Source organism: Emydura macquarii, unplaced genomic scaffold (genome assembly GCF_026122565.2).
Source record: "Emydura macquarii macquarii isolate MOO-44397 ecotype Brisbane River unplaced genomic scaffold, CSIRO-AGI_Emac_v2 contig_2768, whole genome shotgun sequence".
Classification (NCBI taxonomy): Eukaryota; Metazoa; Chordata; order Testudines; family Chelidae; genus Emydura; species Emydura macquarii.
Genome location: NW_027132905.1, coordinates 43,691,068 through 43,718,519, shown reverse-complemented (window position 1 = coordinate 43,718,519; position 27,452 = coordinate 43,691,068). Strand labels below are relative to the sequence as shown.

General features: G+C 49.1%; 1 long non-coding RNA gene across 2 annotated transcripts; it reads left to right on the top strand.

The window, feature by feature from the left end:
* Positions 1-5,395: 5,395 nt before the first annotated feature.
* Positions 5,396-9,118, top strand: LOC137165500 (uncharacterized). Of its 2 annotated transcripts, XR_010923389.1 has the most exons (3): positions 5,396-5,491; positions 5,876-6,945; positions 8,165-9,118. It is a non-coding gene; the product is annotated as an uncharacterized lncRNA (long non-coding RNA). The 2 variants fall into 2 exon arrangements; XR_010923388.1 differs by having other exon boundaries at positions 5,876-9,118.
* Positions 9,119-27,452: the final 18,334 nt, after the last annotated feature.

Sequence of the window (27,452 nt, the reverse complement as noted above, 5' to 3'; positions counted from 1 at the left end):
ACACAGAGAAACAGTGTGGCTAGTAGGAAGGGCCTGGGAGACTGGGCATCTATTCCTGCATTTGCCATTGACTCACCACATGACTCTGGGCAAGTCACCACGTCACTCTGTGCCTCGGTTTCCCCATCCATAAAATGGGGATAATAATGATGACTCACCTCACAAAGGGATTGTGAGGCTTAAATCAAGAGCTGGCCTAAACATGGACTTCCAGTTCCATAAAACAGATTGAGGTTTTGGAAAAAAATTCATCCTGAATGGAGACAAAAATCTGAACCTCAACATTTTTGGAGGAACTATTTTATTTTAGTGGGAATAATCAAGTGTTTCCAAAATGAAACATGTTCCCTTCATTACCAGACCTAGTGGTAGCGCGGCCGTCCCGTCCCCACCCCCAGTTTGCTATGAAGTAGCTAGAGAGCTTGGAAACAGGGGAAGAGTTGGTTGGGAATTTTTTTATTACTTTTTTTTTGTTGTCGGAAAATGCCAAAACCAAAACTTTCCGTGGGGAAGAGCTGGTTATTTCTCACTTCAGAGACATTGGGGAAAAAGGTTCAAAATTGTCAAAATGTCCTGTTTTGACATTTTCTTAACAAAAAGTTCAATCTTTCAGCTCAAAACAGCTTTTTCTTTAGAATTTTAAGTTAATGTATAGCACCAAAAAAAAGAGAGGTTGAAATCTAGACGAAAGGTTTGAAATGATCAAAATGAAACTTTTCAATTGACCCAAACCAAATTTTTGGGTTGTGAAAACTTCTGAGAGTTTGACTTTTTGTCCTGATTTGGGACAGGAACATTTTTTGGAAATTTTTGCAAGATGGGAAAATGGTTTCCCATCCAGCTCTAAGCCGAGGCTCCAAGGACTTCCGGTTCCCAGCTCCTTATTAGCCCACCTGGTTGGAAACCAGCTGGGTTTCCACAAAAGTTTAGTCAACGCTTTCCTGTGAAATTGGCATTTGCCAACAGAAAAACATTCTGTCTGAAAATTTCCAGATCCTCAGGTGAAAAGGACAGAGAAGTGCGACAGACTCATAGAAATGTAGACCTGGAAGGGATCTCAAGAGGTCATCAAGTCCAGCCTCCTGTGCTGAGACAGGACCAAGTAAACTTAGACCATCCCTGACAGGTGTCTGTCCTTAAAAACCTCCAATTATGGGGATTCCACAATCTCCCCTGGAAGGCTGTTCCAGAGCTTAACCACCGTTAAAGTTTTTCCTAATATCTAACCTACATCTCACTTCAAATTAAGCCCATTAATTCTTGTCCTGCCTTCAGCAGAGGTGGAGAACAATTAATCACTGTCTTGTAATAGCCCTGAACATATCTGAAGACTGTTACCAGGTTCCCCCTCAGTCTTCTTTGCTCAAGACTAAACATGCCTGGTTCTTTTTAACCTTTCCTTATCAGTCAAGTTTTCTCAATCTTTTACCATTTTTGTTGCTCTCGTCTGGACTCTCTCCAACTGATGCACATCTTTCCTGAAGTGCGGCACCAAGGACTGGACACAGTCCTGCAGCTGTGGCTTCATCAGCAGCAAGAGTCATCCTCCTCCCCTAATAAACTGTAACTGCCCTGGAAGTGCCCGTTCTAAAAGCTGCTCAGTCCATCTCTCTTATAGAAATAAATCATCAAGATTAAGTGGCGCGGCGGCAAATAGTGCCATTAAGCCTTCACCTCTGCAGGCCAGGCCATGACTCAAACATGACCTAGGTCACAAGTGAACTGAATTTGGTGGTCTCATCCTCACTCCCACGGCAGATTGGCAGGCCCAGCTGAGAGCTGCACTCTTTTCAGCTCATGGCTCTGCCTCGGCTCAGGAAAGACACAAGGCTGAGCCAGCAGGCGGTTTTCAGGGCACTGTGCATTTGGAAGAAGGGTGCGTGTTGTGCGGAAGCTTGTCGATGTCTTGTGTGCTAAGTCACAGGCACCCACAAGTTCCATAAAAGGGACACATGGTCACACGCAGCGAACCTTAGGAAGGGAGGGAAACATGCCAGTGCCTTCAGTGAGCATTCAGGAGGGTTCCCAGCACGTGCCAGACGTGCTTAGAGACCCAGCGGCTCTTCCCCTGCAGAGTTCCTAGCCACTCTGTGTATTTCTGATTTCATTCCCATTGGCTTGAAGGGATGTTTTGTCAAACCCCTCAGATCTGAATAGCCACGGAAAGTGATCAAGCGTCTTCAAACCAGATGACAAGGGAGGGTGGGAAAGTGGCCACTGAGATACAGAAAAAGGCAAAAAAAAAAGGGGGGGGGGAAGTTGGGGGGGGGCCAAGACAACATCTGTCTCCTAGGTGCTGCTGCTGTTTCTACATTCCCAGGGAAAGAGCTCCTCTGGTTCCATCTGGCTTGGGGACAATCCTGGTTCTTATGGAAACACATGGCTGACATCTGGAGAAACAGGAAACAGCAACAAGCGTCGCCACAGCAACAGTGTGTCTTTCCCTGTGGTCCCCCACTGGGAAAGCCATGGGATCTGCGGCCTGCGGCTCTGTGAATTCAAAGTATAAGACCCAGGCGACTGATGGATTGGTTGGGTTCAATGGGGAGGGATATGATTAATAAGTGCTACAGCCCCTTTGTCCCCACTGCGCAGCCGACAATGCTGGTTAGCTCTGATGGACACTTTGATGACTCTCCATCTTCAGGCGAGTCACCGAGTCGTTGAATCTCGGCCAGCAGAAAAATATTCCCTATGAACCCCTTCTCCCTGCCTTGGACAATAGCAGGGCTCGCCCACGTTGTGAGGAGCATGGGATCTGGGTGTGATGACGCAGCCTGGATCCTCCCCCGCAGATTGCGTTGCAGCCCTCACGTCTCCAATTCCCCTGCAATGGGGTCAGATTCACTGTCACACAAGGTGTAAAACAGGAGCAGGCGGCCCAGGTGACCGCCTTGGGTTCCAGGCTCGGGGATGCGCCGGGCTCGGGGGAGGGCTGTTTTTGTTGTTAGCAACGAAAGGGAAAACAAAACGTTGGAAGTAAAATGTTCCAGGGATTCCGCAAGTGGATTCATTTTTCACCAACCTCCTGGAACATTCTGGACCTCTGTAGAATCTCGCGGAACCTTCCAGGCTTTCTGAGGGCTACATTTTCCTCAAGCCTCTTCGAACGTTGCCAGCCAGGCCCTCGCAGGTGTATAAGGGGCGGGGGCGTTGCCAGTCAGTCAGGGAGCGATAAGAACGAAGTGAAGCGAAGCGAGAGCCCCGCTGCAGTGTTGTGAACCTTGTTTCAAGGTGTAATTGTGAAAGCCAACTTGTGTTTTAAGCCTTGAGGAGTGCAAGCAGTGACTAACAAAGGACGTATTGAATGAGACGCCAGAGATATCTGTCGAACCCCTGTCTACGCAACACCAGGAAAGAAATGCTGCTACTTCTTTTGCCGTGCTTAACACGTAAGTTGTGAAATGGCCTCCAAGTGCAATAGAAAATAAGGTATTCAGAAGTTTAACAGATGGGCGGAGGGCACCGTAGACTCCTTGCCTGGGCGCCATTTGGTCTAGGGCCAAATGCTGGTTGGGCATGTGGTGAGCTGAGGCTTCTGTTTTACAGTGCAACTCTGTTCGTTTAGTTCCCCTCCACCCACATCTTTGTCCCACCTGCTGTGTCCCGCAGACACATGGACTATAATCTCTCTGGGGCCAGGCCTGTCTTCTTTGCTGCTTGTCTGTACAGTGCCTGGCACCCAAGGCCCTGATCCTTCCAGGTGTTCCTGGGTGTACCGTTCTAAAATAATAACCATCACAACCAAACTGAAACGGTAGTATCACACCCTCTTTGCACTGGGGTAAATGATGACACCAAGGCTATGGCAACAGGGAATTGGCCCCGTAATATTTATCACCCCATCTCTGGATACTCAGCTGAAAAAGTCAATGAAGGAGGTTATATCTGGTGTTCTCCAAACATTTTGCACCTAGAACCAGAACTCCATCCCTCCCTGTGTCTAAAATAAACAGGCTCCCCACACCTGAGTATCGCAGCTCCTCAGACATCTCTGGGCTCTGTCACTCCTATTGCATGAGACATCCCCTAGCCTCACACTGCTGCTCAGCTGGGAACAAATCCTCCCCACGCAGGGGAAATTCCTACGTTGGCACTTCTGGGTTATTCAGTCTAGAATAGGAGCAGAAGGAGGACAGAAGCAGAGAGGAGACTCAGCAAAAGCGCTAACGGTAAATGACCCAGGGTGGAGAGAGGACCTTCCCGTGGCTAGGGCTCAGCCGACCCAGGTTTGATTCTCTGCTTTGCCACAGACTTCCTGTGGCACCTTGAGCCAGTCACTTAATTTCTCTGCTTCCTGAGGATAGTGCTACTCTGCCTCGCCGAGGGGGTTTGTGGGCACATTCATTACAGATGGCTGGGCGCTCAGATGCTGTGGGGAGAGGGCCCATCTAAATGCCTTCAGCAGAACCGAGGCCCCTGCTGTGGAGAGCAGCGTCCCCTCCTTTTACATCTAACTCTCCAAGGCCAGGCAGGTTGTTCCAGAATTATCCATGAAGGGGTGTTTACACCTTCTCTGAAGCACCTGGGGCTGGCCGTTGTCAGAGACGGGCTATCAGGGTAGATAGACCATGGGGCTGATCCAGTGCAGCAAATTCTGTATGTCTGGGAGGGTTTCGTTTCTGAGGTGATTCATTCAGTGAGAGTGCCCTGCTAGAACACAGGGAGCCCTCCATGGGGGTAAAATAGCTCACCAGGCAGGGGCTTTAATGGTACCTGAGACATGTGGCCTCTTGGGACACCTACATGGAAGGCGGGGACTCAACTTGAGAAATCCTCTCCCTACTTGTTGCCGCTGGTGGGACACTTTAGCTGGGGCACTCATACAACTCGGCATGCCCCCTTAGCCACTCTGCCATCTGACACTTTCCAGTTCCGACCGCTATGTTGGTAATGCCATGAGCTTTGTGCCATCCAAAGCGGCCCCTTTGGAGACAGACGAGATCGGAAAAATCTCACACTCCAAGAGAGGCTTTCCACAGAAACGTAGCAGGTGTTTTCCTCTAGTGTTCTCTGGCCCCGGGCAGGTCTCGGGTAGCTGTTAACAGCGGCTGGATGAGGCTTTCGCCTCGTGAACAACAGCTACAGAGCTCCACCTATTGATGAGATTCGGATGATCACGATGATAGAATGTAACTATATAAATAGGACACACCATACCGTAGTATTTATATTGCACCAGTCATCGACCAGCACCTCATTCTGGTATACGCACAGAACAGTCCCTGCCCTAAAAGACCATAAATCCTATACCCTGTCTTAGAAATAATAATGCACAAGCTTTCAAGGTGGAAAAGTACCAAAACATACCCTGTAACAGGGTGGCCTTCCCCTTGAAGGCATTAAAACAGTTAGCTCCCTCGTTTAATCCCACTCTGCTACACCTGTGGAGGATGTGGGACTTAAAAGCAAGAAAGCCCACTGGCTGGGAAGCAGAGAGGATAAGCTGCTCTGAGGAGAGGAGCTGAGAACTGGCTGATGTCTGTCAGAGGTGTGTGGTAGGAGGATAGACCTGGCCAGGGTGGTTGGGTTGGGTTGGCTGGCATCCACCCACCCAGAAGCTGGTGGTTTGAGATCAGCTGTTGCTGCCTGTAAGGAAGGAGGTGGAAGGCTGAGCCCTTAGGAGCTGGGGAACTTTTTTTGTCCTGATGTTGTTTTCTTGACTTGGACTGAGGGACTGTGTTATCCTGGAAGGGGGTGAATGCTTTAAAGTGGCTTGGCTGGAGAGTAGGCCGAAGACTGTGGTGGGGCTGCTGAGGTGGAAGTGCTGCAATGCTGGGGTTTGAACTAAGGGCCCTTCTCTGTGGTGCAGAGTCTTGTGACAGACCCCTTTGTTGCAAACACTCCTATTTATAGTCCTTACCTTTTTCTCTAGGACTCCTACAAAATCACAGGTGGACTGGATTGCTTGATCAGTCATTTCCATCTCCGCAGTGGCCAGTGCAGGACTGAGCATATTAGAACATGTTCAGAGACCTGAATTCTTTTCCCAGCTCCGCTGCTGACTCACTGTGAAGCTTTGGGCCACTCACTTAACTGCTCCATGCCTCTGTTACCCATATATAAAAGGAGGAAGGAACGTTCCCTAGCTTTATAAAGTCCTTGGACATCGGCAGGTGTCATTACTTAAACTGTAAGCCCTTAAGGACAAGGACAGTCCTTTGGTTCTGTGTTTGTACCGTGCCGAGCACAATAGGGTCTTGGCACCTCCCTGGAGCTGCTAGACACTATCACAATACAAATCATTATCGTCTAGAGGAAAAGTGCTATGCAAATGCAAAGTGGTAGCGACACCAGTAGAAGCATATTTCCTAGTGCTTTGGCTTGAGGTACAGGAAACTACCCCAGCTACTGCACAGATAATCTCCAACAGCAAAGTCTAACTGGATTCTCTTTCTCCTCTGACCTTGAACAAAAATATAACATCACGTCACAAAGCAGAGCGTGAGTTAGGGGATGATGGTAGAACAGTCAGGCTAAAACTGAATATGCTCAGCCCAGTTTGTCTGGTTCACTGACTCCACCAGTTTCCCTTTTGCCTACCTACGTCTCTCCCGATGCCTTAATTGACATTGATGCCACAGAAGGCTGTGCTAATTGAAGATCCCTGTGTTTATTCCATATGCAAGAAGCAACCACATTCTTTCTGTCAGAATGGCTTTTATTTTAGACTAAGAGAAGGAAAGTAAAGACCTGGATTTACCCTGGCAGAATTCCCCCAAATCTTCTAACCAGCTTTTAGACCAGTTCAGCTACACCCAGTTTTAAAATGAGATGGAGCCATTGCACAGACCAGGCTTTAGGTGCCTTAATCAGTTTCAGAACTACCTTCAGGAGAGAGCACCTGGTGTGTGTCTCTGTTACAGTCTGCATTGTGTGGAAACCTGGGTGTGTGACGCCTGGTGCAGTGGGAGGCCGGGAGCAGAACCACCAAATGTAAACGAAGTAAGTAAGCGTAGCTGCAAAAACTGAGAGGAGACTGACAAGCCACTCCCTATCTTGCTGCTCTGTCTGCCACCAAGCCTACCTCTGAAATGCAAGGGTCATCTCCCCACACATACGTTGTTGAATGGGATCCAGAACTACTGGGCTGAGATAGCTCTGACAGCCCAAAGCAAAAGCAGGGTGCTGCCCTGAAATGAAGTGCATTTATCTGGCGAAGCAGGATTCTGGGAGCTGGAATCAAACAGTTGCTCTATGCAGCAACTGCTTTATTTTTAGACTGCGTAAACCTGGGAGGAAAGGTGCTGGACAAGGAGGGAGATAAAAGCAGCTATCTAGCTGGTGTTTTCCCTAATCCCAGGTTTGGCATCTGGTCCCCCCAGAGGTGATACTGTGTGTACAGGCAAGAACCAGGGATTCTTTCTTATTTGGAGAGCTTGGCAAACCAAGCAAATGGAAACGCTGGCGTCTCGTGAGCTTTGGTTTGTTACATGCCGCAATAAAAAGCGAAGTGGCTCTTTGGGGGGCAGAATAGAATCATACAGTTGGAAGGGACCTCGGGTGGGCATCTAGTCCAACCCCCTGCTCACAGCAGGACCAACCCTTGCTAAAGTGTTCCCACAGCTTTCTTTCTTGACTCTCTTCCCCCCACCCACTCTTTGCAGGGCAAATAAAATCATCATAGCCCACATCGTACCTTACATGCCTTTCATCCCACCATCCCAGTCGCTTTGCACATGTAACAAACAATGCACAAGCGACTCTCAAGTTGCTTCATCCACCACTGGGGTGGAGCATGCAGGTGTATAACAGCGCACAGCAACACTGTTCAACACTGGAGTGTGGGAGGAAAGGTCTAGCCCACTGAAGCCACCTTGAGAGTTTTGGCAGAGGCAAATGCAGTTGCAGTTTTGCAATGTCTATGGGAATCACAAGGGTTCCGTTTTACATCTTTCGCAAAAGACAGCACCTCCTGCTGGGACCCTGTTCCAGGGCAGACACAGAGAGCAGGGCAGCTCTCTTGAATCACCAACACTGCCCTTGGGTTTCTCCTCCAAATGCCAACCAGCCCAGTCCTGTTCAGTTCATGAGAGCATAGTCCAGTATGGTAGCAGGAGGGAGATTTTCCTACCTTTCCCCACTGTGTGTGAGTCACTATTGCCCTCTCCTGGCTGGAATGGGTTAGATGTGTGCATTATAACAGCTCTGTTTTCTTGTCCAGCTAGCAAACCTGCTTTTTGACCACCTGGTAGAAGCCTGTGTATTTGAAGGAGAAATCAGTTTATTCCTCATGCTGTCCGTGTGCATTATGGCAGACAAACCTAGGGTCTGTGTATGCAGATGCCTACAAATCATGGCACCATCATCTACAGCCTCTTGATTAAAGTTGGATGAGCTGGTTCTGAATCAAACCCGGACCTATTTGTCTTCTCCAGGCTTTGGCTTGCTTGATCCAGTCTGGAACGATTCCATCCAGCACAATGAGTGCTGGGTCTGCTTGGGCAGTCAAAGGACTCTGCCACTGCAGAGGTGTCAACCTCACTTGGCATGTAAACCTTGTCAGCTGCAGCTGTCAGCACTGGGGCTGCGGCCACCCTGCCCATGCTTGCTCACAGTGCCTGCTTGCTGGGACGCCACAGACAGTTCCGAAGGCTGTGGTATGATACATGGGAACAAAGCTACACTTTGCAAGGCAGCATGGGCCATAGAGAGAGCACCAGTGTGGGAATCAGAAGAGCTGGGCTCTGCCAGGGACCTTGGGCACATCACTGCCCCACTCTGTGCCTCAGTTTCCCATCTGTCAAATGGGGCTAATGACCCTTATTCTCCTTGCTAAAACAGTTGGTGATCTCTGGATGAAAGGTGTGATGTAACTATTACACTATGTCTGCAGCAGGCCTATGCAGAAAGGATACTATGGCTAAACCTGCAGAATAGAGACTTCCCTGCTTTGTAATGCCCCTAATCCTCAGAACTCTGCTCTGTGCATGGCAAAGCAGAACACTGCCTGCACTGCCTACAGACAGCACAGCCCCAAACCTCTGCCTCTGTCCATTCCAGCTAGGAGCCAAAGTCTAGTGCAACAGAGCTGAGTTTTCCCAGCTGAAAGCTGTTAAGTGAGGGCTTTTTGCTGAGTTGTAAACTTACCTTGCATCACAGCTTCTAGCCAGCAGGAGCCACTTTGAACTGATTTGCTGTTTGCTGCATCAGCAAAGAGCTCTGATTCGAAGAGACAGCACCTGTATCAAGAGCAATAACCATGCAAATGAGCAGAGGGCTTGAGCCTCCTTCCAGGGCCACATCTCCCATGAAGGAGCCGGTGCTTTGGCCCACCTGTTGTGGAGCTGTCCCCTTGCCTGATGTTTGGAGGTTAGTGTTCGTTTGGAAGAGTCTCTCTGCAAGAAAATAGTCACAAGAAGTTTCTCCAGCCAGTACAATGCTATTGTTGGTACCTAGGCAGTTAGAAGGTCTTTCTCACTGACTGCAGTCATTGCTCTGTGGTGTTTGTCATGACAGTGCAATGCCGTGACTTCCCGATGCAATGTGTTTGGCCTATATGCGGTGCCCCCTCGGAACTGACTGGGGTCTAAGTAGTAAATCCTGTGCCACTCCTTTTGAAACTGGATTCACAGTGCCAGACAGGGAATACTCCTCTGTCCAGAATACATACAGCATAGGCCAGTGGTTCTCAACTTTTCCAGATGACTGTACCCCTTTTGGGAGACTGATTTGCCTTGCGTACCTCAAGTTTCACCTCACTTTAAAAGTACCTGCTTATAAAATCAGACCTAAAAATACAAGTGTCACACCACACTCTTACTGACCAATTGCTTATTTTCACCATATAATTATAAAATAAATTGATTGGAATATCAATATTGTACGTACGTTTCAGTGCGATACGTCAGCCTGTTTTTCATTTGCCAGCCTCGTCTGAAAGCTGAGCCCTGCGACTGAAGCATGTGACTTAACTTTGCAGGGGCCCCCATGGTGTGGGGCCCTGGGCAATTCCCTGCTTGCCACTTCCTAATGCTGGCCCTGCACTTGCGATCCCCACTAAAACTGTCCTGTGACCTCCCACTCCCCCATGCAGGTTGCAACCCGCAGGTTGGGAAACACTGTTTTAGATTAATTGTGTACCCCCAGGAAGACCTCTGCATACCCCTGGTTGAGAACCACTGGCCTAGACAACATAGTGCAAGCTTGCCCACACCAGTGGGCCCTGCCTCTGCCCTTCAGGGATGAGCACTGAGGTGAGAAGATTGCTCCATCTCCTTAGTCCATTCAGTTTTTGGTTCTCTACTGAGGCTGTCAAGGGAGCCAGCTGTGGCAATATCTCTTGTGTTGTGGACACTTGTCCGGTAGCACCAGTGCTGACACCTCCTTCACTGCTGTATAAGCCACCTCACAGCCATCAGCTGGTGACAGGTTCTGGTCACCGCTGTCCCAGAGCTGGATTTAAATCAGCCAACCACGGTAGAATTTCCAAAAGTGCCTATGTGATTTAGGAGCACAAGTCCCCTTGGCTTTTGGTGAGACCCATGCTCCTAAACCACCGGGGTGCGTTTTGAAATCTCACCCCTAGACATGAGCTGGTGGAATGAGGGATCAGAAAAAAACCCAGCTCCAGTCAGCGAGGCCTGGTCCTCCAGGGTTAGTATCTATAACAAGGATGTGAAATAAACTAGCAACAGCAGAAAGGGAATGGAAAACTCTGCAGTGTGAGCTTCGTCCCAGTCCTAGGACCCGCGAGTCCTCCTTTCAAAGACCTTCTCCCTCCTCTGTCTCCAAAACACCCACTTCTGTAGCCTTCCTCACAGCACTTCTGCATGGCAGCGGGACAGGTATTAACCCCGTCATCACCAGGGACTAGTTCACACCTCTGCACCCTGTCGGAGCTTCCGTATAGCTTATCCGATTACAAATCCAATGAGCGAGGCTGTGCTTTGGACAGTCTGGCAGTTGGCCTGCAGCAGGTATGGGACTTCCCTTCAATGTAATCAGCCATGAGCTGTGTAGATGTGCCCTGAGAACCCATAAACCCTTTGGGTTCATTGCTGCTTGAGAAGCCGGAGGGGCAAGGACCGGGCTTGTGTGCAAGAGCAAACATTTCTGCAGCATCACTTAGAGAGCAATGGCCATGGTCAGAAACCAGCAGCTTGACAGGCTGCAGGTTCAGCTCTTGGCAGTGGGACAGATGCATTACTCTAATTGGAAAGGCAAATTGTCCCTGGAGCGTTAATTAATTCACAAAGGGATGCTTTGCAATGCCTCTGTATTCTAACTGTGCAGCTGGCGTGACCCACCTGGAAAGGATCACGCGAATGTACAGGGAACTGCAGCTGGTGTGGCCACCCCCCACTTCTGCTGTAGCATGGAGAAGAGGGTGTGGCCAGAAATAAGGAGCCATGGCTGGGGAATCTATAGACCAGGCTGACTCTTGGTTGTCTTTCCAGCTCCTTACAGGTGTTGCAGCAAGATGTAAGTTAGAGCAGCCCTCAGGTTGCTCTACCATGGCACAGTAGGACCTGCCTGCCAAGAGCAGCATCATCAGGATCAAGGCAGTGTAAAAATGAACACTAATCCCCAGCCCTGACTCACATTCTGTGCTGTTCAGCCCTAGCTGAGAATCTGGCCCTAACCCATCACTTGAAGATATAAGACACAGCAGCTTTAATTAACATCCTCTGCGCTGTCTTCTGAATTGTCTGGACATGACACAGACTCCCTGAGATGTCCTTTTCCAGTTTCCGCTGGTTCTTAATAAAAGCTATCCATGGCTCAGGCGTTTCAAAGCCCTGATGGGGGATCTACACAGGACGTGACCAAGATATCCCCTGTCATGGATTAACTGGAAGAAGTGGATTAAGCCCTTCTGCGCTGACATGGCAAAGATGCCCAGGAGACAAACCCCCTTTGGAAACAAGCAGAAAGCACCACAGTACAAAAGGGCTTGGATGTGAGGCTTTCTCTTCTCTTTCCCAGCAGTGGTACCTGCAAAACTGTTGCTACAGTCCATTCCAGGGTGTAAGGGAATGAATTTTGCAGCAGAGCATGACAAAGACAAGAGATTCATTTTAGTTAATCCCCTTGAAGAATCCATTTGCTATGACATTTGTTTCCAACCTGTATGTTAACACCAAATCACAATGCCCTGGCACTGGCCTTTAAGAGGTCAGCATTTGCCTATGGTTACTGCCCAAAGATACCTGAAAAAACATCATTTTCCAATGTGCTTAGAGTAGACCGTAACTGCGGTAACGTGGTATTGTCAGCATTTGCCATAGGTAGTCTTTGTTACCCAAGGAGATCTCAATGTGTTTTAAATACCGGGAGCCTCCCACCATCTCTGTGAAGTAGGGGGAGATCATTACCCCTGGTTTACAGATGGGACACTGAGGCACAGAACAGAGAAGTGGATCATACTCGAGTTTCAGGCTTAGTTATAACATTTTGCCCAGCTTCACTTTTCTCCCAAAAGACGAGCGATTTTTTTTAGACTCACCAGTCTGTGAAAGGTTAGCGACTGCCCCCAGGGTTGCCATTATTAAAGCTTATGAGTTATTAGAGAACTGCAAACCAGATCCTTCCAAATAATTACACGCTTCGTCCTCTATCCAATCCATATGATGACTGATTGTGCTCCCAATAAAGTCAATAGCAAAACTGCCATTGATTTCATGAAAGCAAACCTGCACCCCATCAAAATCAGGACTGTCCTTTGGAAACTATGGGAGGGTTCATTGCCTCCAAGAAGTTGCTATTTAACAGTGCCCTGCCCTCCAGCTCGCTAAACAGCCAATGAGAACTTGTTTTGAAGAGACAATGAATCTGGCTTGTATTTCACTGGCTGCATAGGTTGTCACCTGGTATCCGGCCAGGTGGGAAGTTGTATGGGTGGCGTCTTGGGGGCAGGTTTCATCAGCAACCTGTAGCTGAATTAACCTCCATCAGCACATGCAGTTGTGCCTTTTGAATTCCCTTGGGGACTGCTGGATGCATATCCAAATCCAACCTCACCAGGACCTATCTGGCCTGTTGCCACAACCCTACTTCTCCCACCGTCCCTGTTCCTTGGCAATCACTGGCCGGCCACTTACAGTTCTTTGCACACTCTTTGGCCAATAGATTCCATTGCAGTGAATTCCTGTAACCATAAGGGGGGGAAAAAACCAATTCTCCTGCACCCAGCAATACTTACCCCAGAGAAGCCTCGTGAGCATCTAATGCACTGCAGAAAGTCTTGGTAACAGGCCACTGGCCCTTTAAGGGTCTGGTCTAGCCCAGCGCTCCTGTTAGTTGGTCTTAGCCTCTTTCAGGCCAGGTGTTCTGTGGAGTGGCAATCCCTGGTGGGGGGGCATATGATTGAGAGTGAGGCCTGCTGGGAGAGGCAGCAGGCTATAAAGGGCCAAGCCATTTCCTTAGTCAAGTGGGAGATGTAGGGCTAAGTAACAGCTAGACAGAAGGCCTGTCAGGTAAGGAAAGACATGGCTGTGAGGTCTCCACAGGCAAGGGTCCTAGGAAGGGCTTCCTAGTAAGAGGGACCCGGGCTGCCTCGAGCTGTCATGGACCCCACTGCAGCTATGTGGTGAAAGCACTAAGCACAGGCCCCGAGGGGAGAAAGGATTGCAGTACATGAGAAGCACTGGGTTGAAAAGGTGGTGGTGTGGGTGCTAGCATAAGTGAAAGATCTAAGCAAGCTTCAGAGCGAGGTGTGGAAGGAAGGAAGGGACAGAGTCTCGATATTAACAGAACCTCCCCCCGGGATCTATTTTATTTTGTAACTCCACTTGTGCTAAGCAGCCTCCTACAATCTTCCCCTTCCGCCTTTCTGTAGTCTCCCTGGATGCCATCAGATGAGCGCATTAGTTACTTGACTGGTCTCTTCTCTGGGATCCTCGTTTCTTCCTCGGTAAGACGGCATTATGATGGCGGGTCAATATCTCAATCAGGGGAGTAACATCTATCTTCTGTTTCTTGGCAGTGTTTTTGCTCTCCTCTTGGTAAAGGTTTATGGCATTTCATTTCATAGAAGTCTTAAAGCTGCCAGAGTTTCGAGCCAGCCTTTTACTTAAACCTTATTAATTCTCCTGTGTCAGGCTTGCTTACACTGTTGGTTTAATTGCACATTCTTTTTCTGTCTCCCTTCTGCAAATTCAGCCTTGATTTTCCTCCAATTTTGGGGGGTGGGGAAATGACTATGCCATTGGCTGACCCCAGGAAAGCACTTAGTAAAACCCACTTTCTCTGAAAGGTGGGTCAGATCTTCTCCGGGACCAGTTCTCTGCCATTCTCCCTAGCAAAGAAAAAAGTGAAATGTCCTAGCAGAGGTGGGGAGGTTTTGCACTGGGAGATCCTTGTCTGGTCTTGTCCAGACAGTGTTAAACTCATGCCAAGACCTTTGTCACCAGAGCTCAGCATGAGAGGAGCAGATCTGCTTTTTCTGAGGCCAGTTCATTATTTCTGGCTGTGCCTGGCAAGAAACATTGTTTTCTTTCTGACCTCTGGTCCAGGACAATTGCTGGGAAAAGGTTAGTCTCAAAGTGCACATACCAATCCTGTAAAGTGTGTCTCACCCTGGTAGGGTGTGAGATATTGCACCATTCTGACCCCTCTTCTGACCCTTCCCTCCGCTTCAGTTCTGACATGGTTTCAGCAACTGATGTCTCACAAACCGCTAGAGGTGGAGATGATCACTTCTTGTGACTGGAAAACGGGGAGTTCCAAGTTACTTTTGAATGGTATAATGTATTGGTTTCAAAGTACAGCAGTTCTTTAAAGAGCCGCTACTAAAATCATGCTGGAGTCGAAGTGGGGTGGGGAAAAATACTACAGAAATTAGTGATGTGATTTCTTTTTAAGGTATGAGCTCTAGTGGGCTGAATTCAGTTTTGGCATCCTCTCAAAACATGGCCTCTGCTTTCTAATGCTTGGGTGTGTTTGTAGTAGGGTCCCCCAGGAAGCAATTCTTGCTAAGCTAGTAACACTTTTAACAACGACCTAGAAGAAAACATAAAATCATCACTGGTCAAGTTTGCAAATGACCCAAAAATGGAGGGAGTGGTAAATAATGGAGAGGACAGGCCACTGATCTGGATGGGCTGGGCACAGGCAAACAGTGTGTCTTTTGATATGGCCAAATGCAAAGTCACATATCTAAAACCAAAGACTGCAGGCCATTCTTTGGGGACTCTATCCCGGGAAGCAGTGACTCAGAAAAGGACTTGGGGTCACGGTGGATAATCAGCTGAACATGAGCTTCCAGTTCCATGCTGCAGGCAGACGGGTAAATGCGATCCTTGGATTAACAAACGGGACAGTCGTGTAGGAGGTTATATTTCCCCTGTATTTGGCACTTGTGTGACCACCACTGGAATTCTGTGTCTACTTCTGGTGCCAGAGTTCAAGCAGGATGTTGACAAATTGGAGTGGGTTGAGAGACAAGCCATGAGAATGATTAAAGGATTGGTAAAGCTGTGTGATAGAGATAGACTCAAGGAGGTCAATCTGTTCAGTTTAGCCAGGAGAAGGTTAAGGGGTGACTTGTTCACAGTCTACAAGTACCTACACGGGAAACAGAAATGTTATAACAGAGGCTCTTCAATCTAGCAGACAACAATATAACAAGGCTGGAAACTGAAGCTAGACAAATTCAAACTGGAAATAAGGCACGCATTTTTAACAGTGAGGGCAATTAACCGTTGGAACAACTTACGGAGAGGGGTTGTGCATTCTCCATCACTAACGATTTTAAAATCGAGATTGGATGTCTTTCTAAAAGAGAGGTTCTAGTTCAAACGAGAATTAACTCAGGGGAGTCCTCCGGCTTGTGTTATACAGGAGGGCAGATAGCCTCAATGGTCCCTTCTAGACTTAGAATCTATGAATAAGGATCCAGGCTCAAAGTGAGGTGACACGGGCAGACAGACTTGACTCAGCCCGTAGCCAATCTGCGCAGGGTGTTAAAGTTAGCTAATGAAGGCAAGAGGCAGGTGAGCCAATAAAAGTGCAATGAAGCTGGAAAACTCCAGTAAGCGCTGCTTCCCTTCCCAGCCTTGCCCTGGGCACAGTTCCTTCATACTGCCTTGTGAGCTTTCTGCTTCACTGAGGTTGCAATTCAGCAAAATACTTCAGCATGTGCCTAAAGTTAAGCACATGCTTCAGTGCCTGGAGTAGGCTGAATTGGGGCCTAAAACAGGGAGAAATTTAAAAAAAAAAAAAAAATTGGCTAAGAAAGACTTTGTGCCTCTTTGTGTCCTAGGTGTGTGTGACTGACATGTATCAGGGGGTGCACATAGGTCTAGAGTCAAAGTCATGCATGTGTTTCTATAGCTAGGGTTTTAAGATCTTAAAAATTATGAACTCTTAACCCGGATTTGTTCATCCTTGTATGTGGCCTGGCTCCTCAATGAGGATTACGTGTCTGAACATGTCTGGAGCTCTGGGATCAGCTGCTTTTGAGCTGCTGACAAAGAAACCTTTATGAACATAAAAAAAAATCCTCATTTTTCTAACAGCCATGTAACTTGGAAACTGCTTGACTTAAAATATACATATATATATATATATATATATGTATTGATGCTCCATTCATTGTCTTACGCCTGTGCACACGCAACACTACTAGATCAGGGTTGCGGTGACTGCTCTTGAAACCACAGCGGTCCTGCATTAATCTGCATTGGGGTTGACAGGGCCAATCGTCTGTCTTACTGCTATGGACACGTCTGCAGCTCTGTGTGTGTATATGTTCTATGGCACATACGGTCTCACACACACACTCATTTTCTCCCACTCCCTGCATGGCATACACACTCCCTGCCCTTCGGCCTCTGGGGATGAGAATCATTTCCGAGAGCCCCACTGTTCTGAATGTTGCACCATCCGTGTGGCAAGCCTCTGCTATCAGAGAGATAAAGATGCGAATTCTGCAGAAGCTGCAAGCCGTGGCATATTACAGTAGAGGGAGGGGGGCTGCTCTGGCACAATCAATCCTCATTTGCTTTTTTCTAAACCAATTTCGCAAATGAACCTTCTTGGAGCAAGAGACAGACAGCGAGAGCCTGTGTCAGATGGGCCTAATGGACACGGAGTAAATTCACTGGAGCAATTCATTTAATTGAACGGTGCTGCAGAAGGGTGCCAAGAAGTGTGGGAATGCGCTTTCCCTTGACAGGCCCTAAGCAGACAGCACAATATATGGAGTCTTGGCTCCGCAACCTTGTCACGCTAGCAGCAATGTGTTCGGCTCCTTGGCTCTCTTCCCACTCCCTGCGGTAAGATGAGTCGGTCCTAGCTGGGCAGCCACACCTTGCCTTGAGTCCCAGCTCCAGCAGTGTTCGTAGGGGGAGCCCCTGCACACACATACCTGCTCCAAAGGGATGCCCGGCCTGCTAGCGGCTGTCAGCTGCAATAACCGGTTTCTAAGGCCTCTAGCTTGTGGATGGTCACCAGGGAGAGAGCCCTGGGGGCCAAGGTGGGATGCCTTTGGTGGAGGGCCCTCTGCTGGAGATCAGGATGAGCCTCTGGCTGGGTCTACACTGAAACTGAGAGGTGTGACTGAAGCATGTGTAGACATACCCGAGCTGGATTTAATCTGGATCATACCTCCTGATTGCAGTGTGGACACACCCTCTGTCTGGCCATGTTTAGAACACATTGTAAGACTACATCTCTTTGTGTAGGCACCCATCCTCCCACAATAATGGAGCTATAGGATTCTCCAGCAGTGTTCTCCTGGGAGCAATGTGAACCTGATGTCGTGGCTAAAACCAGGGAGGATTCAAGGATTTAGGTTTTGGTGGGGAAGGGATGCCATGTGGCTCTGAGAAACTAGGGAGCTGGAGGATGAGGTGCGGGGGTGCAGTAGGTGAGTGCACTAGCTTTTCAGTTCTGGAGTTTTCAGGCTTGTCTACACAAGGCATGTCTTAGGGCTTGTCTATACAGGGAGTTATTCCTGATTGACTTTGGGTGTGGGATGATCTTATGTGGGATTAAGCTAATTTAGAATAAGGCTCTCCGCAGCGCATTCCGCCTCCGCCACTGTTTCTCCTTTTTTTATTCGAGTACCATTGGGGTCAGGACCAGTGGTACTTGACCTGACTCTACTGGTACTGGGGAAAAAAAGGTTGAGAGCCGCTGCTCTAGCGCATAGGCCCTAGTCATTCCCTAGGAACCCATTGTCTTGGCACTGTTATTCCGGAATAAGTGTGTCCACATGTGGAATTAGTCAGGAGTTGTTAAATCCACTTTGAATTCATACCCTACTTTGTTTCAGATTATTTTTGTGTGTAGACAAGCCTTTAGGCTTCACTCTTGACTTGTGTCATGGGTGAAATGAGTTTGGTTATCTCAACCAGCTCCTCCTAAATAGATATCTGTCTACACCATTCAATCATTACATGATCCGTAGCCAAATGGACACAGCCGGTTGGCAAGTCAGCAATCATCGCATTCTCCTCCCCATTGCTGCCGCAGTGACTCAAACTGAGCTGCATGGGGCCTGATTCACCCCGGTAGCACAAAGGATGCCCTCTGCACCCAAGTGGGCATTTCACCTTGGAGGGCAGGGGGGGAGGGCCATGCAGTATTTGCACAGATGTACCTTGTGTCCAGGACTCCGCTTTCTTGGCCCTTGCTATCCACTTGGGATTGTGGAGGCACCCGGCACAGAGCGGCCCTGGAGTATTTTGGCAATGAAGTCTCTGGTCTGTGAGCAGCAATGCTTCCCACGCATTCCTGAGCAGCACATTCATAGTCATTGTTAGATGGCAGGGGCGATACCCTGGACCGTCGAGCTAAGAGTGCAGGACTGGTGAGATTTCACATCCCTGATTGTAAGCAGGGCGAGTTCCCAGCATGCTGTGACCTGAGGTGACAGAGACAGGAAAATGTCTAGACGTATCCCCTTCATGGGGTTTGCTGCTATTGTTCATTTAAGAATCCAGAAAACCCACAACCCCAGCCAAAGTTTTCTCCCTAATCTTGGTTCCCCCTAGAATTTTCCCTGCGGATCCACTTTTGTCCTAGCCCCTTGTAGCCTCTGCTTCAGCGAGAGGCTTGCCTTGTTATCTTAGACTGGAGCTATCCAGACACACCTGCTCCAGCTACACAGTGATTCAGCAAAGTGCCTCTGCAGCTCCATGCAGGGTTGAACCCCTGACATCAAGATGATGTTAACAGAAGAGCCCCGTTGTCCATGTAATCTGTCCCCCCAAAACCAGACTAAGCCAACCATGCTGAGTCCAGTACCTCTGTGAATAGCAGAAACCCCGTTTCTGGTTGGAAAACTGACACACACCAGAGAAATGTGGAAGGGATCCTAGGGATTATAACACAGATAACAGAACCGTGTGAAGCTGAAAACTCCCTGAGGCAATGTTTCCTGCTCACCAGAAGATGGCACTGTACCTCTCATCAAGTAGAGGCGGGTGTCTCTAGCAGGTTCAGGAATGCATTGCCCTAGAACAGGAGTTCTCACACTTTTTTTTTTTTTTTTTTTTTTTTCCGGACCCCCTTTGAAAATATTTCAGGCTGTGATGACCCCCCCCCCCAATGCCAGGCCACTCTTACATTTGTGCTGCTGCTGGAGCAGCAGCAACCCATCCCTGCTCTCTGGCAACCCATCCCTGGAGGGCTCCTGGCTGTCAGCCATACACTGGGCTGACAGCCGTAGCCATGGCATGGGCGGGGACTGACCGCTTGCATCCCCCCCACCCCAATAACCTCATGATCCCTTGAGGGGTCCTGACCCCCTGTTTGAGAACCACTGCTCTCAAAGTGAAGTCTGCGAGGGCTCTCCCTAGCTATTTCAGCCTGTGCGGTGCAGCTGGCAGAGCAGGGCGGGCACACCGTGTAGGCGTTTCCCCCTTTGAGCTGCTTGTTTAAACCTGTTGATTGTAAAATACAGGGGGAGCAACGCTAAATAGGGTTTTTTGACACACGAAAGCCTTGATGATCCTAATGGTTTGGGGACAAGGAACAACTTTACGGAATGGGGCTCTCCGAGAACCCAGGGCCTTGCTAAGGTAGGTAACAAGCGTTGGGGTTGTGATTTGTGCTGCAAATTGCAGAGGATTTGAATGAATGGAGCCTGCCCTGTCTGTAAATGCAGTAAGAGATACAGCACTATTCCAGTCAGTGGGCCTGGCTATAGCTGAGAGCGAGGCCCCTGTACGCCACGCTGACAAATGACAGCTATGCCTTCCTCTGCCCCTTTGCACCCAGTGAGCAATAATGCTTTCAGTCAGGAGTGGGAGACATCCTGACTCAAGCAGGTTTTTATTAGTGATGTCTTTAATCACCATGGCTTTGTACCGCACAGGGCCGTTCCTCTAGTGTTTGGAGGGCACCTTTCCGTGCAGTCACTCTAGCCGCTGAGAAGAGGTGTGGCAGGGAAAGAGAGCCCAGTGCGTAAGGAATCAGCCTAGCACTTTGTTGCTCTGAGTTCGGTTCCCTGCTCTGCTCCAGATATTCCTGCATCCCCTTGGGTGAGTCACAGAACCAATCTCTGTCTTTGTTGCCCCTTTATAAGGAGCTTTAAACCAGTAAGGGTGTAAAAGGGGCTGGTAGAGAAGTTCTATCTCAGGGCAGTGAGGGTAATGCACTAAAGATTGTGAGGAGCTCAGATGCTGCAGTAGCAGGTCCATAAAATCACATTAAACTGAGATTTGGATCGTTGCAAAAGCTTTAGTGGCACGATGAAACCCAGGGTGCAATGGGACATAGGCACCTAAATAACTTTTGAGGAGCTGGACCTAGGCCTCTGAGAGGTGAGGGGGGCATTGAGGGGGTGTCCATTTGTCACTACAGCTCAGCCCTGGTGCAGTGACGGGCAGCTGTATCACATGATGCTGACTCTCTCCTTTCTCCCAGGGTTAGGGAAGATTCCCCGCCCTCCCCCCCATCACTTTTTGATGCAAATAGATTTTTGATTTGGATTGAAACCTCTGCAGTGGATGCTGCGGACAGAGGCATGGGGGCCGCTCTCTAGCCAGCTGATGGGTTCTGGAGGGCAATTTATCTTCCCCGCCTCTATGGCCAAATTGCTGGATTAAATGAGGCCCAATGGGGGTAGTGTAGAGCAAGAGAAAGCAGCTGGTAATCCTCAAGGCTTGCTCAGGGGGTATGGAATCCCCAGGGAGGCAGCATCAGTTTTGGTTTGAACTTGTCTTCAGTGCATTTGATTATGTTTACTTCCCTCACTGGGATGGATTGTTGCATCATCTGTTGTAGGCTAAAGGGGGTATTTTGCTTCTGCAGGACAATGCAGTCCAGGTGCAAGCTTGATTTTTATTCCCACGCTGTGAGCATGCGGTGTCCAGACCACTTTACTGGGAGCAAGTATTCCTAGGAACAATTTCTCATCACACTGGGGCCTCACCCCTAGGGCAGGAGACACGGCGCATCCTCAGAACTGGGTCTCCCGCTCTCAAACCGTAGATCCGATCCTACACCTTCTTGGTGTCATAGGCCATTGTCCAGCTTTGTCCAGAACTCCCATGGCTCTATCTCCGGCACGTGTGAGACAGGTGATGGGGGAAATCCCAGAGAATGGATGCGGACCAGCGTGACACAGCAATGGCAGACACTCAGCCTTGTTGGGTCAGATGAAGATTAGCATGATCCTCTCTAGTTGAACAATCAAATCTGGCTGCTAGCTCTGTGCTCTGGGCAAGGGACTGAGAGGCTAAGTCTGCGGTTCAAACCCAGCTCAGCAGGGTGTGAAAATTGTTACCAGCTGTGTGAATTAAGTTGAGGAGTCTCAGCCCAGTTCCCGGGAGATGTGTGTCCATGCCACAAACAAACCCACCATTGCAACTGGCAAGCTCAGCAGAGGCCAAGAATGAAAACGGATTAGATATTCATCCCAAGAAGAGACTGGAGATGCATTGATTTGGCTGATGGAAACAATTGCTCTACCACTGTCCTTGTTCCGTGGCTAAGAGGGGGACTTTAGTTTTTAGAGCTGTCCGTTGAGGACCTTCTCCTGACCTGGCACTAAAATTGTTCCAGAAATTGACCTGCTGGTTTCAACTTTCCATGTAAAACTAAAGGAGGCCTCTAGCTATGAACACGCACAGAATATACTTTATTTGGTTGCACGGGAGCTTTCAAACTGTGGAACCAAGCAAAATGAGCTGTGTAAGCATCTATTTGGCATGCACCGGCGGGTGGTGTTTTATTGTAATAGCTGGATTGTTTCTCTGTGCCCCCACCCCATCCATACACAGCATGATTAGGTCATAAATGGATGGGCCAGCAGGGGGCACTAAGACAGTTTGTTCATTTCATTTATTTATTGTTGGCTGTGATATTTCCCAGCCCTCCTTCCCTCTTGCCTGGTGCAATTAACAACATCCCCTGCCTGCTGACTCACTCCAGGCCTGCATGAGGAACCGCACTGATAAGGGAAGAGGTGGGGAATCTTGTCAATGCAACTAAATGTCACCATTCCCTGGCACTAGCCCAGGCAGCAGGTGAGGAATGCTTAAGAGTGGGTCTCACGAATGGCTTGGGTGTGGCAATACAGAGCTTGAAGCTCAAAGCCGAATGATTTTTTAACCTTCAGGGACTTGCACTGATCTCTCTGGAACTACACTTTATTACTTCCCATCTAAATTGCGGTGATGCCCAGAAGGTCCAATCAAGATGACAGACTCTTTGTAAAGCCGTGTCTAAACATGCAACTGCATTGATGTAACTAAGAAGGAGACTTTTTTTTTTTTTTTTGATAGTACCAATTTAGTGAAACTGGGGCAACTTGGGTGTGTTCTTATGCCCATGGTATACGCTAAACTAGAACCAGTTTTAAACCATTATACAAGTGGCCACACACAAGTTGGATCAGTTTGACTAATGCAGTTTAAGGCCAGATCTATACACAGATTTTGTACCAGTATAACTACATTTGATTAGGGGTTTGATTTTTTTTTTTTAACTGAATTTGTTATCTTGATGCAACCTTAGTGTGGGCACATACTGGCATAGCTTATTCCCCTTTCCCTATGGGCATAACTATTTCACCATAAAGCATCTTGACACTGGTATAACTGCGTCCATAGTAGGGGGATGTGACGCTTTAACTAAACTGGCCTAGTGAAAGCAGTACAATGTGTCTGTCTGTGTAGATGAGCCCTGAGAGATGGACTCTGCCCTGCCAGGCAAAAAAAAGCTGCTTTGCACTGGGTAAGAGGGGTCGGGAAAGTGGAACCCCCTCAGCCTGCTCCCTTCACTCACGCTACATCAGGGAAGTACCTGGGGAGATGGGAGGCTGGTTGCACTTAAATCCCAGCCAACTCACGGGTCTGGAAAGGAGACCGAGCAAGTGTTCCTAATGCAGGTTGGCCTCTAAAACAGCTCCCTGCTCCTCAAATCAACAAGGGGCAACAAATCAACAACTCTTAGCAGGGTAGATAGAAAATCTCTGATGTTTAGGTGAGCACAGAGATCCAGACTATATTGCCTGACATCTTGCTTGGTGTAAATGGATGCAAGATCATTGACTCTGATGGAGTTTTGCCTCTTTAGGAAGTTAGGCCATTTGCAGTCATGTCATTGGGATCTCTGAGCGTGGAGTTCCAGCTGGGGGTGCTTTTTACATCCCCTTCGCACAGGGTGGAAATACGACACCAGGCAGGGGAGAATCAATCCCTTTATGTTCTGCTGTGTTGGTTTCAACCTGGTGCTCATGAGTGGGGCATAGTGCAGGCAGGTGGTGGGCAGTTCTGCCAGTGTCAATATGCCTCCAGTCTCACCTGACGCATCCCCTGCTATTCCAGTCCTGAGTCTTTACACAGCTCTGCCCACGGACCCCCGGCCTGATCAGAATGGCCCTTTGCTACTCCAGCACTAGGTGTCTTCTGAGCTGCCACTTACGACTTACTGCATGGTTAGGGATGGGGCGGGGCGAGGGAGACGGGCTCAAAGCCCATTAGAGACTCATCAGACCAGCAAACGACCTGCACACAAGTCCAGATTCAGGACTTCCATCCAGCTGGCCGGAAGACAAAGCCCAAGGCATCACCAGCATCACCAGCCCCCCATGACACCAAGCGCCACATCAATATTTGATAAAAAGTCCCTTTCGCTTATTTTCTGGTCTGTTCCATGTTCTGTATGTGTTGCCCTGCTGGAATTAAGTAAGACGAGCCATAAATAACACCCGCTGGCTCCAAGCGAAATATACAAAGACTCTGTGCAGGAGAGGAAAGGAAAGTAGCCATGTCAGGATGAATGATGGGTTCTACGCCACTGGGACCGGTGTGCTGCCTTGGGCATCTCTTCTAATGGCCAGGAATCAAAGGAGCTCCTCACTTCTTCCATGGACAAAACAAGGGAAGGCAGGAGGTGCCAGCTGCCTCTGGGCTCCCACAGAGCGCCACCTGCTCCGACCTGGAGCCGCGGACACAACACTTGATGGAGAAACCTGCGGACTGACATCTGGAACTCCGAGTTGTTTTGGAGAAACGCAAAATGTGTTAAGCAGAAGACTGTCTGCAGGGAGTTAGCTCCCACCCCCAGCTTCAGTAACTCTTGGATAACTGGCCTGGGAAGAAGAATACAACGTCTGATTAGGTTTTGGTCTAGTAAGTAATAATACTTTGCACGTCCATAGCATCATCCATCCAAGGCAAGGGACCAGTGAATTTTGCCTTCTCACCCTCCTCTGAGAGTGGGTCACTGACATCATCTTAATTTTACAGCTGGGCAAAGGGAGGGGCTGGGACTGGCCGGGACCGGGACCAGAGCCAAGAAAGAACCGTGTTTCCTGCTTCCTGGTGCTATGGCTGAGTCACAAGCCACCCTTCCTCCCATTGGGCTGATATCACCTCAGGTAAGGGTTGGGCACAGTCTCTGCTGGATGCCTGGTCTGGGAACAAGGACTGACTGCCAGGAATAATCTCCTGGGGTCTCCTCTCTTTGGGGCAACCTGTTACCTGCTCTCATTCTGACCAGGCAGCATGTGCAGTATTCAGTATTGGGGGTCTAGCTGGGAAGGGGTCCGCCCCTACATAAGGGGTGTGAGACCTTCTACCTCGTTTTAGAGCTCGCTTTGCTAGATGTATCCCAAGCAACGGGGATGGGAGGGGGGGAATGCCTTCCCTTCAGCCCGGCAGGGAGCTGGGCAGTCTGCCGCCGTCAACCGGCTCAGACCTGGCAAGACCACCTGAACTCAGAGGAGGAACAGCTCTGGCTCATTCGTTCTCAGTCAAGCACAGGCTGCCCCCAGCCCGATCTGCAGCTGCCCCATGGACTGGCCAGCTGATTCCAGCCTGAGTGTCCATCAGTCAGTTCTCACCGATGCCCGCCGCCGTCCTGCTCCTGCTGCAGCGTTAAATGGGTCGTGCCTCCTGGAATCTGGCGCCTGCCAAACTAGCCAAGAAATCGGATTAACATCAGGGCTGGCCCTGGGGGCCCCAAGCACGCTGCCCTCGCACGTGGCACCTCCGCGACCCTGGAGTTCCCTCTGAATAGTCGAGTCTGGTTTTTTTTTCTCTTTGAAATAGGAAGGCACTTTGGGGTGATGGCAGCAAGAGCCTCCTCGGAGGAGGGATGTGGAAGAACCTGGCTCTCCCATTGGGTGGCTCTTGCTCTACCGCTAAGAATGCATCAGACCAGCCCTGAGTTCAAGTTGTGACACACTAGTAAAAGAAACTGAACTCCAATGAGGGAGCTTCTCTTGTTCTTTCTTCTCTGTTCTCTTCTGGTTTTCTCTTGGCCGTTTTCAGAGGCTGGGTGCTCAGCACTTCCTGGAGATCAGGCCCCTTTAAGGGCAACTACAATCACTCGTCACTTCTGAAACGGTGACCTTGCTTCCGAGCAATGGTGAGTGAAGAGCCATAAAGCAGAGGGTGCTGCTTGAATCCATGCTGGCCTGGCCCAGCCATTTGGGAAGTGCTGTCGCTGGGTCATCTGGCAGAGGAGGCTGCAATTCAAAGTGGCAACAGCAGCCAGGAAGAGGTTAATTCCCTCTGAAAACCGTACTCTGGGTGTGTGGAATAATGGATGCAGGAAAAAGCAATAGGGGCTCGCCGTGCATGGCGAGATTGGCCCTGCACTGGCTTCCTTCATCTTGGCGCCAGTAAGATAAAATATTTCCTAGTTATTCCATGTGAGCGTTAAGAAAATTGATTTTTTTTTCTTTAAGTACAAAAAAAAAAAAATCTTTTAAGAGGTGGTAGTTTTAGTGCTTCCTCCGCTCCCGCCTCCCACTAATGGGACCGGCAACAGCTGCATTAACCGTTTGGATAAAATTCAGCCCAAAAGCTTCTATCTCCCTCACAGTCTGGTCCAATAAATCCTGCCTTTAACTATTAAATGGATTCAGGCAACTGTAGAACCACAGGCAGGGATCCCCTCACTTCTCCTCCCCATCGACGTTCCATCCCTGCTGCTCAGCTGGGTACTTCAAACATTTCTTTAGGGGACCCTGATGGCTGGGGGGCCAGAGGCAGAGCTCCAGGAGCAGCTTCACAAGTCTTGCTGAGTGCCCGTAAATGGGATTCACAAACCTCTGGTTTTTCTCTGTTGTTTTTTGTTTAAACCCAAATCCTGCATGTGCTGAATCTTAATCTCGTCTCTTTCAACTTGAAACCTGCCTCCCAGAAGCCTGGACATCTTTCCCTTAGACAGAGGCTCCCAAATGCTGATTGGTTTGTTTTTTTCCCCCTTTGTGGTGTCTGCCAGCTTGGCCATCAGATGCTGGGGCAGCTGACATAACCGTTCAGCAGATCTTGCCGCATATGTATCTCCTCCTACCTGTGACATAGCCGGGTTTCACAGCTGGGCTTTTGTGATCCACAGGGGGCAGCTTTGCCATGTAGACCTGGAAGAGCTGTGCAGAGCCTGTCCTCTGGGCAGTTCAGTCCTGAGGGCCTTGCACCATTTAAGGACCACTGAAGATCTCCAAGCCAGGTTCAAGTGGGACCAAAGCGCTGCATTGTGCTGGCTTCTCTGCACACGTTTCACTTCTCCCATTGATACAAGGAAAAACTGTAACACAGCCCCCTGAGCTTTCAGTAAAAACCTAAGGACTTTGAAATTTAGTGACTCTGGCAGGATAATCCCGTTGGCACCATTTCTGGGTCCCACCTCACTCCGATATGCTTTTGTGAAACTGTGATCTAAGGGGCTGTGGGAGAATGTGCCTGGGGCAGACGCAACATGGAGCTGTCACAATACAAGCTTAAAAACACCTTTGCTCCACCCTTTCCTCCTCCTCCTGTCTCCAGGAGAGCAGTACGGGATTCCAAGCTACCTGGCTGTTTTTTAAGGTGGTGGATTTCTTTGGGGTCTGGATCATCCTTGCTGTACCGCAGCACAAGTTCAACCAGAGGGAGGGAGTGGAGGTCAGGGCACTGAGCAACAATGGCAAGTCTCAGTTGTGATATTTTAATGTCAAAACCCAATTGCCGGCAGTGTGCTTCCAGTGTGTCAGTCAGCCATCAGCAAGTGTTGTCTCTCGGAAACCAGCCTGTTTTCAATGGATACTGGATCAGTATCCACTC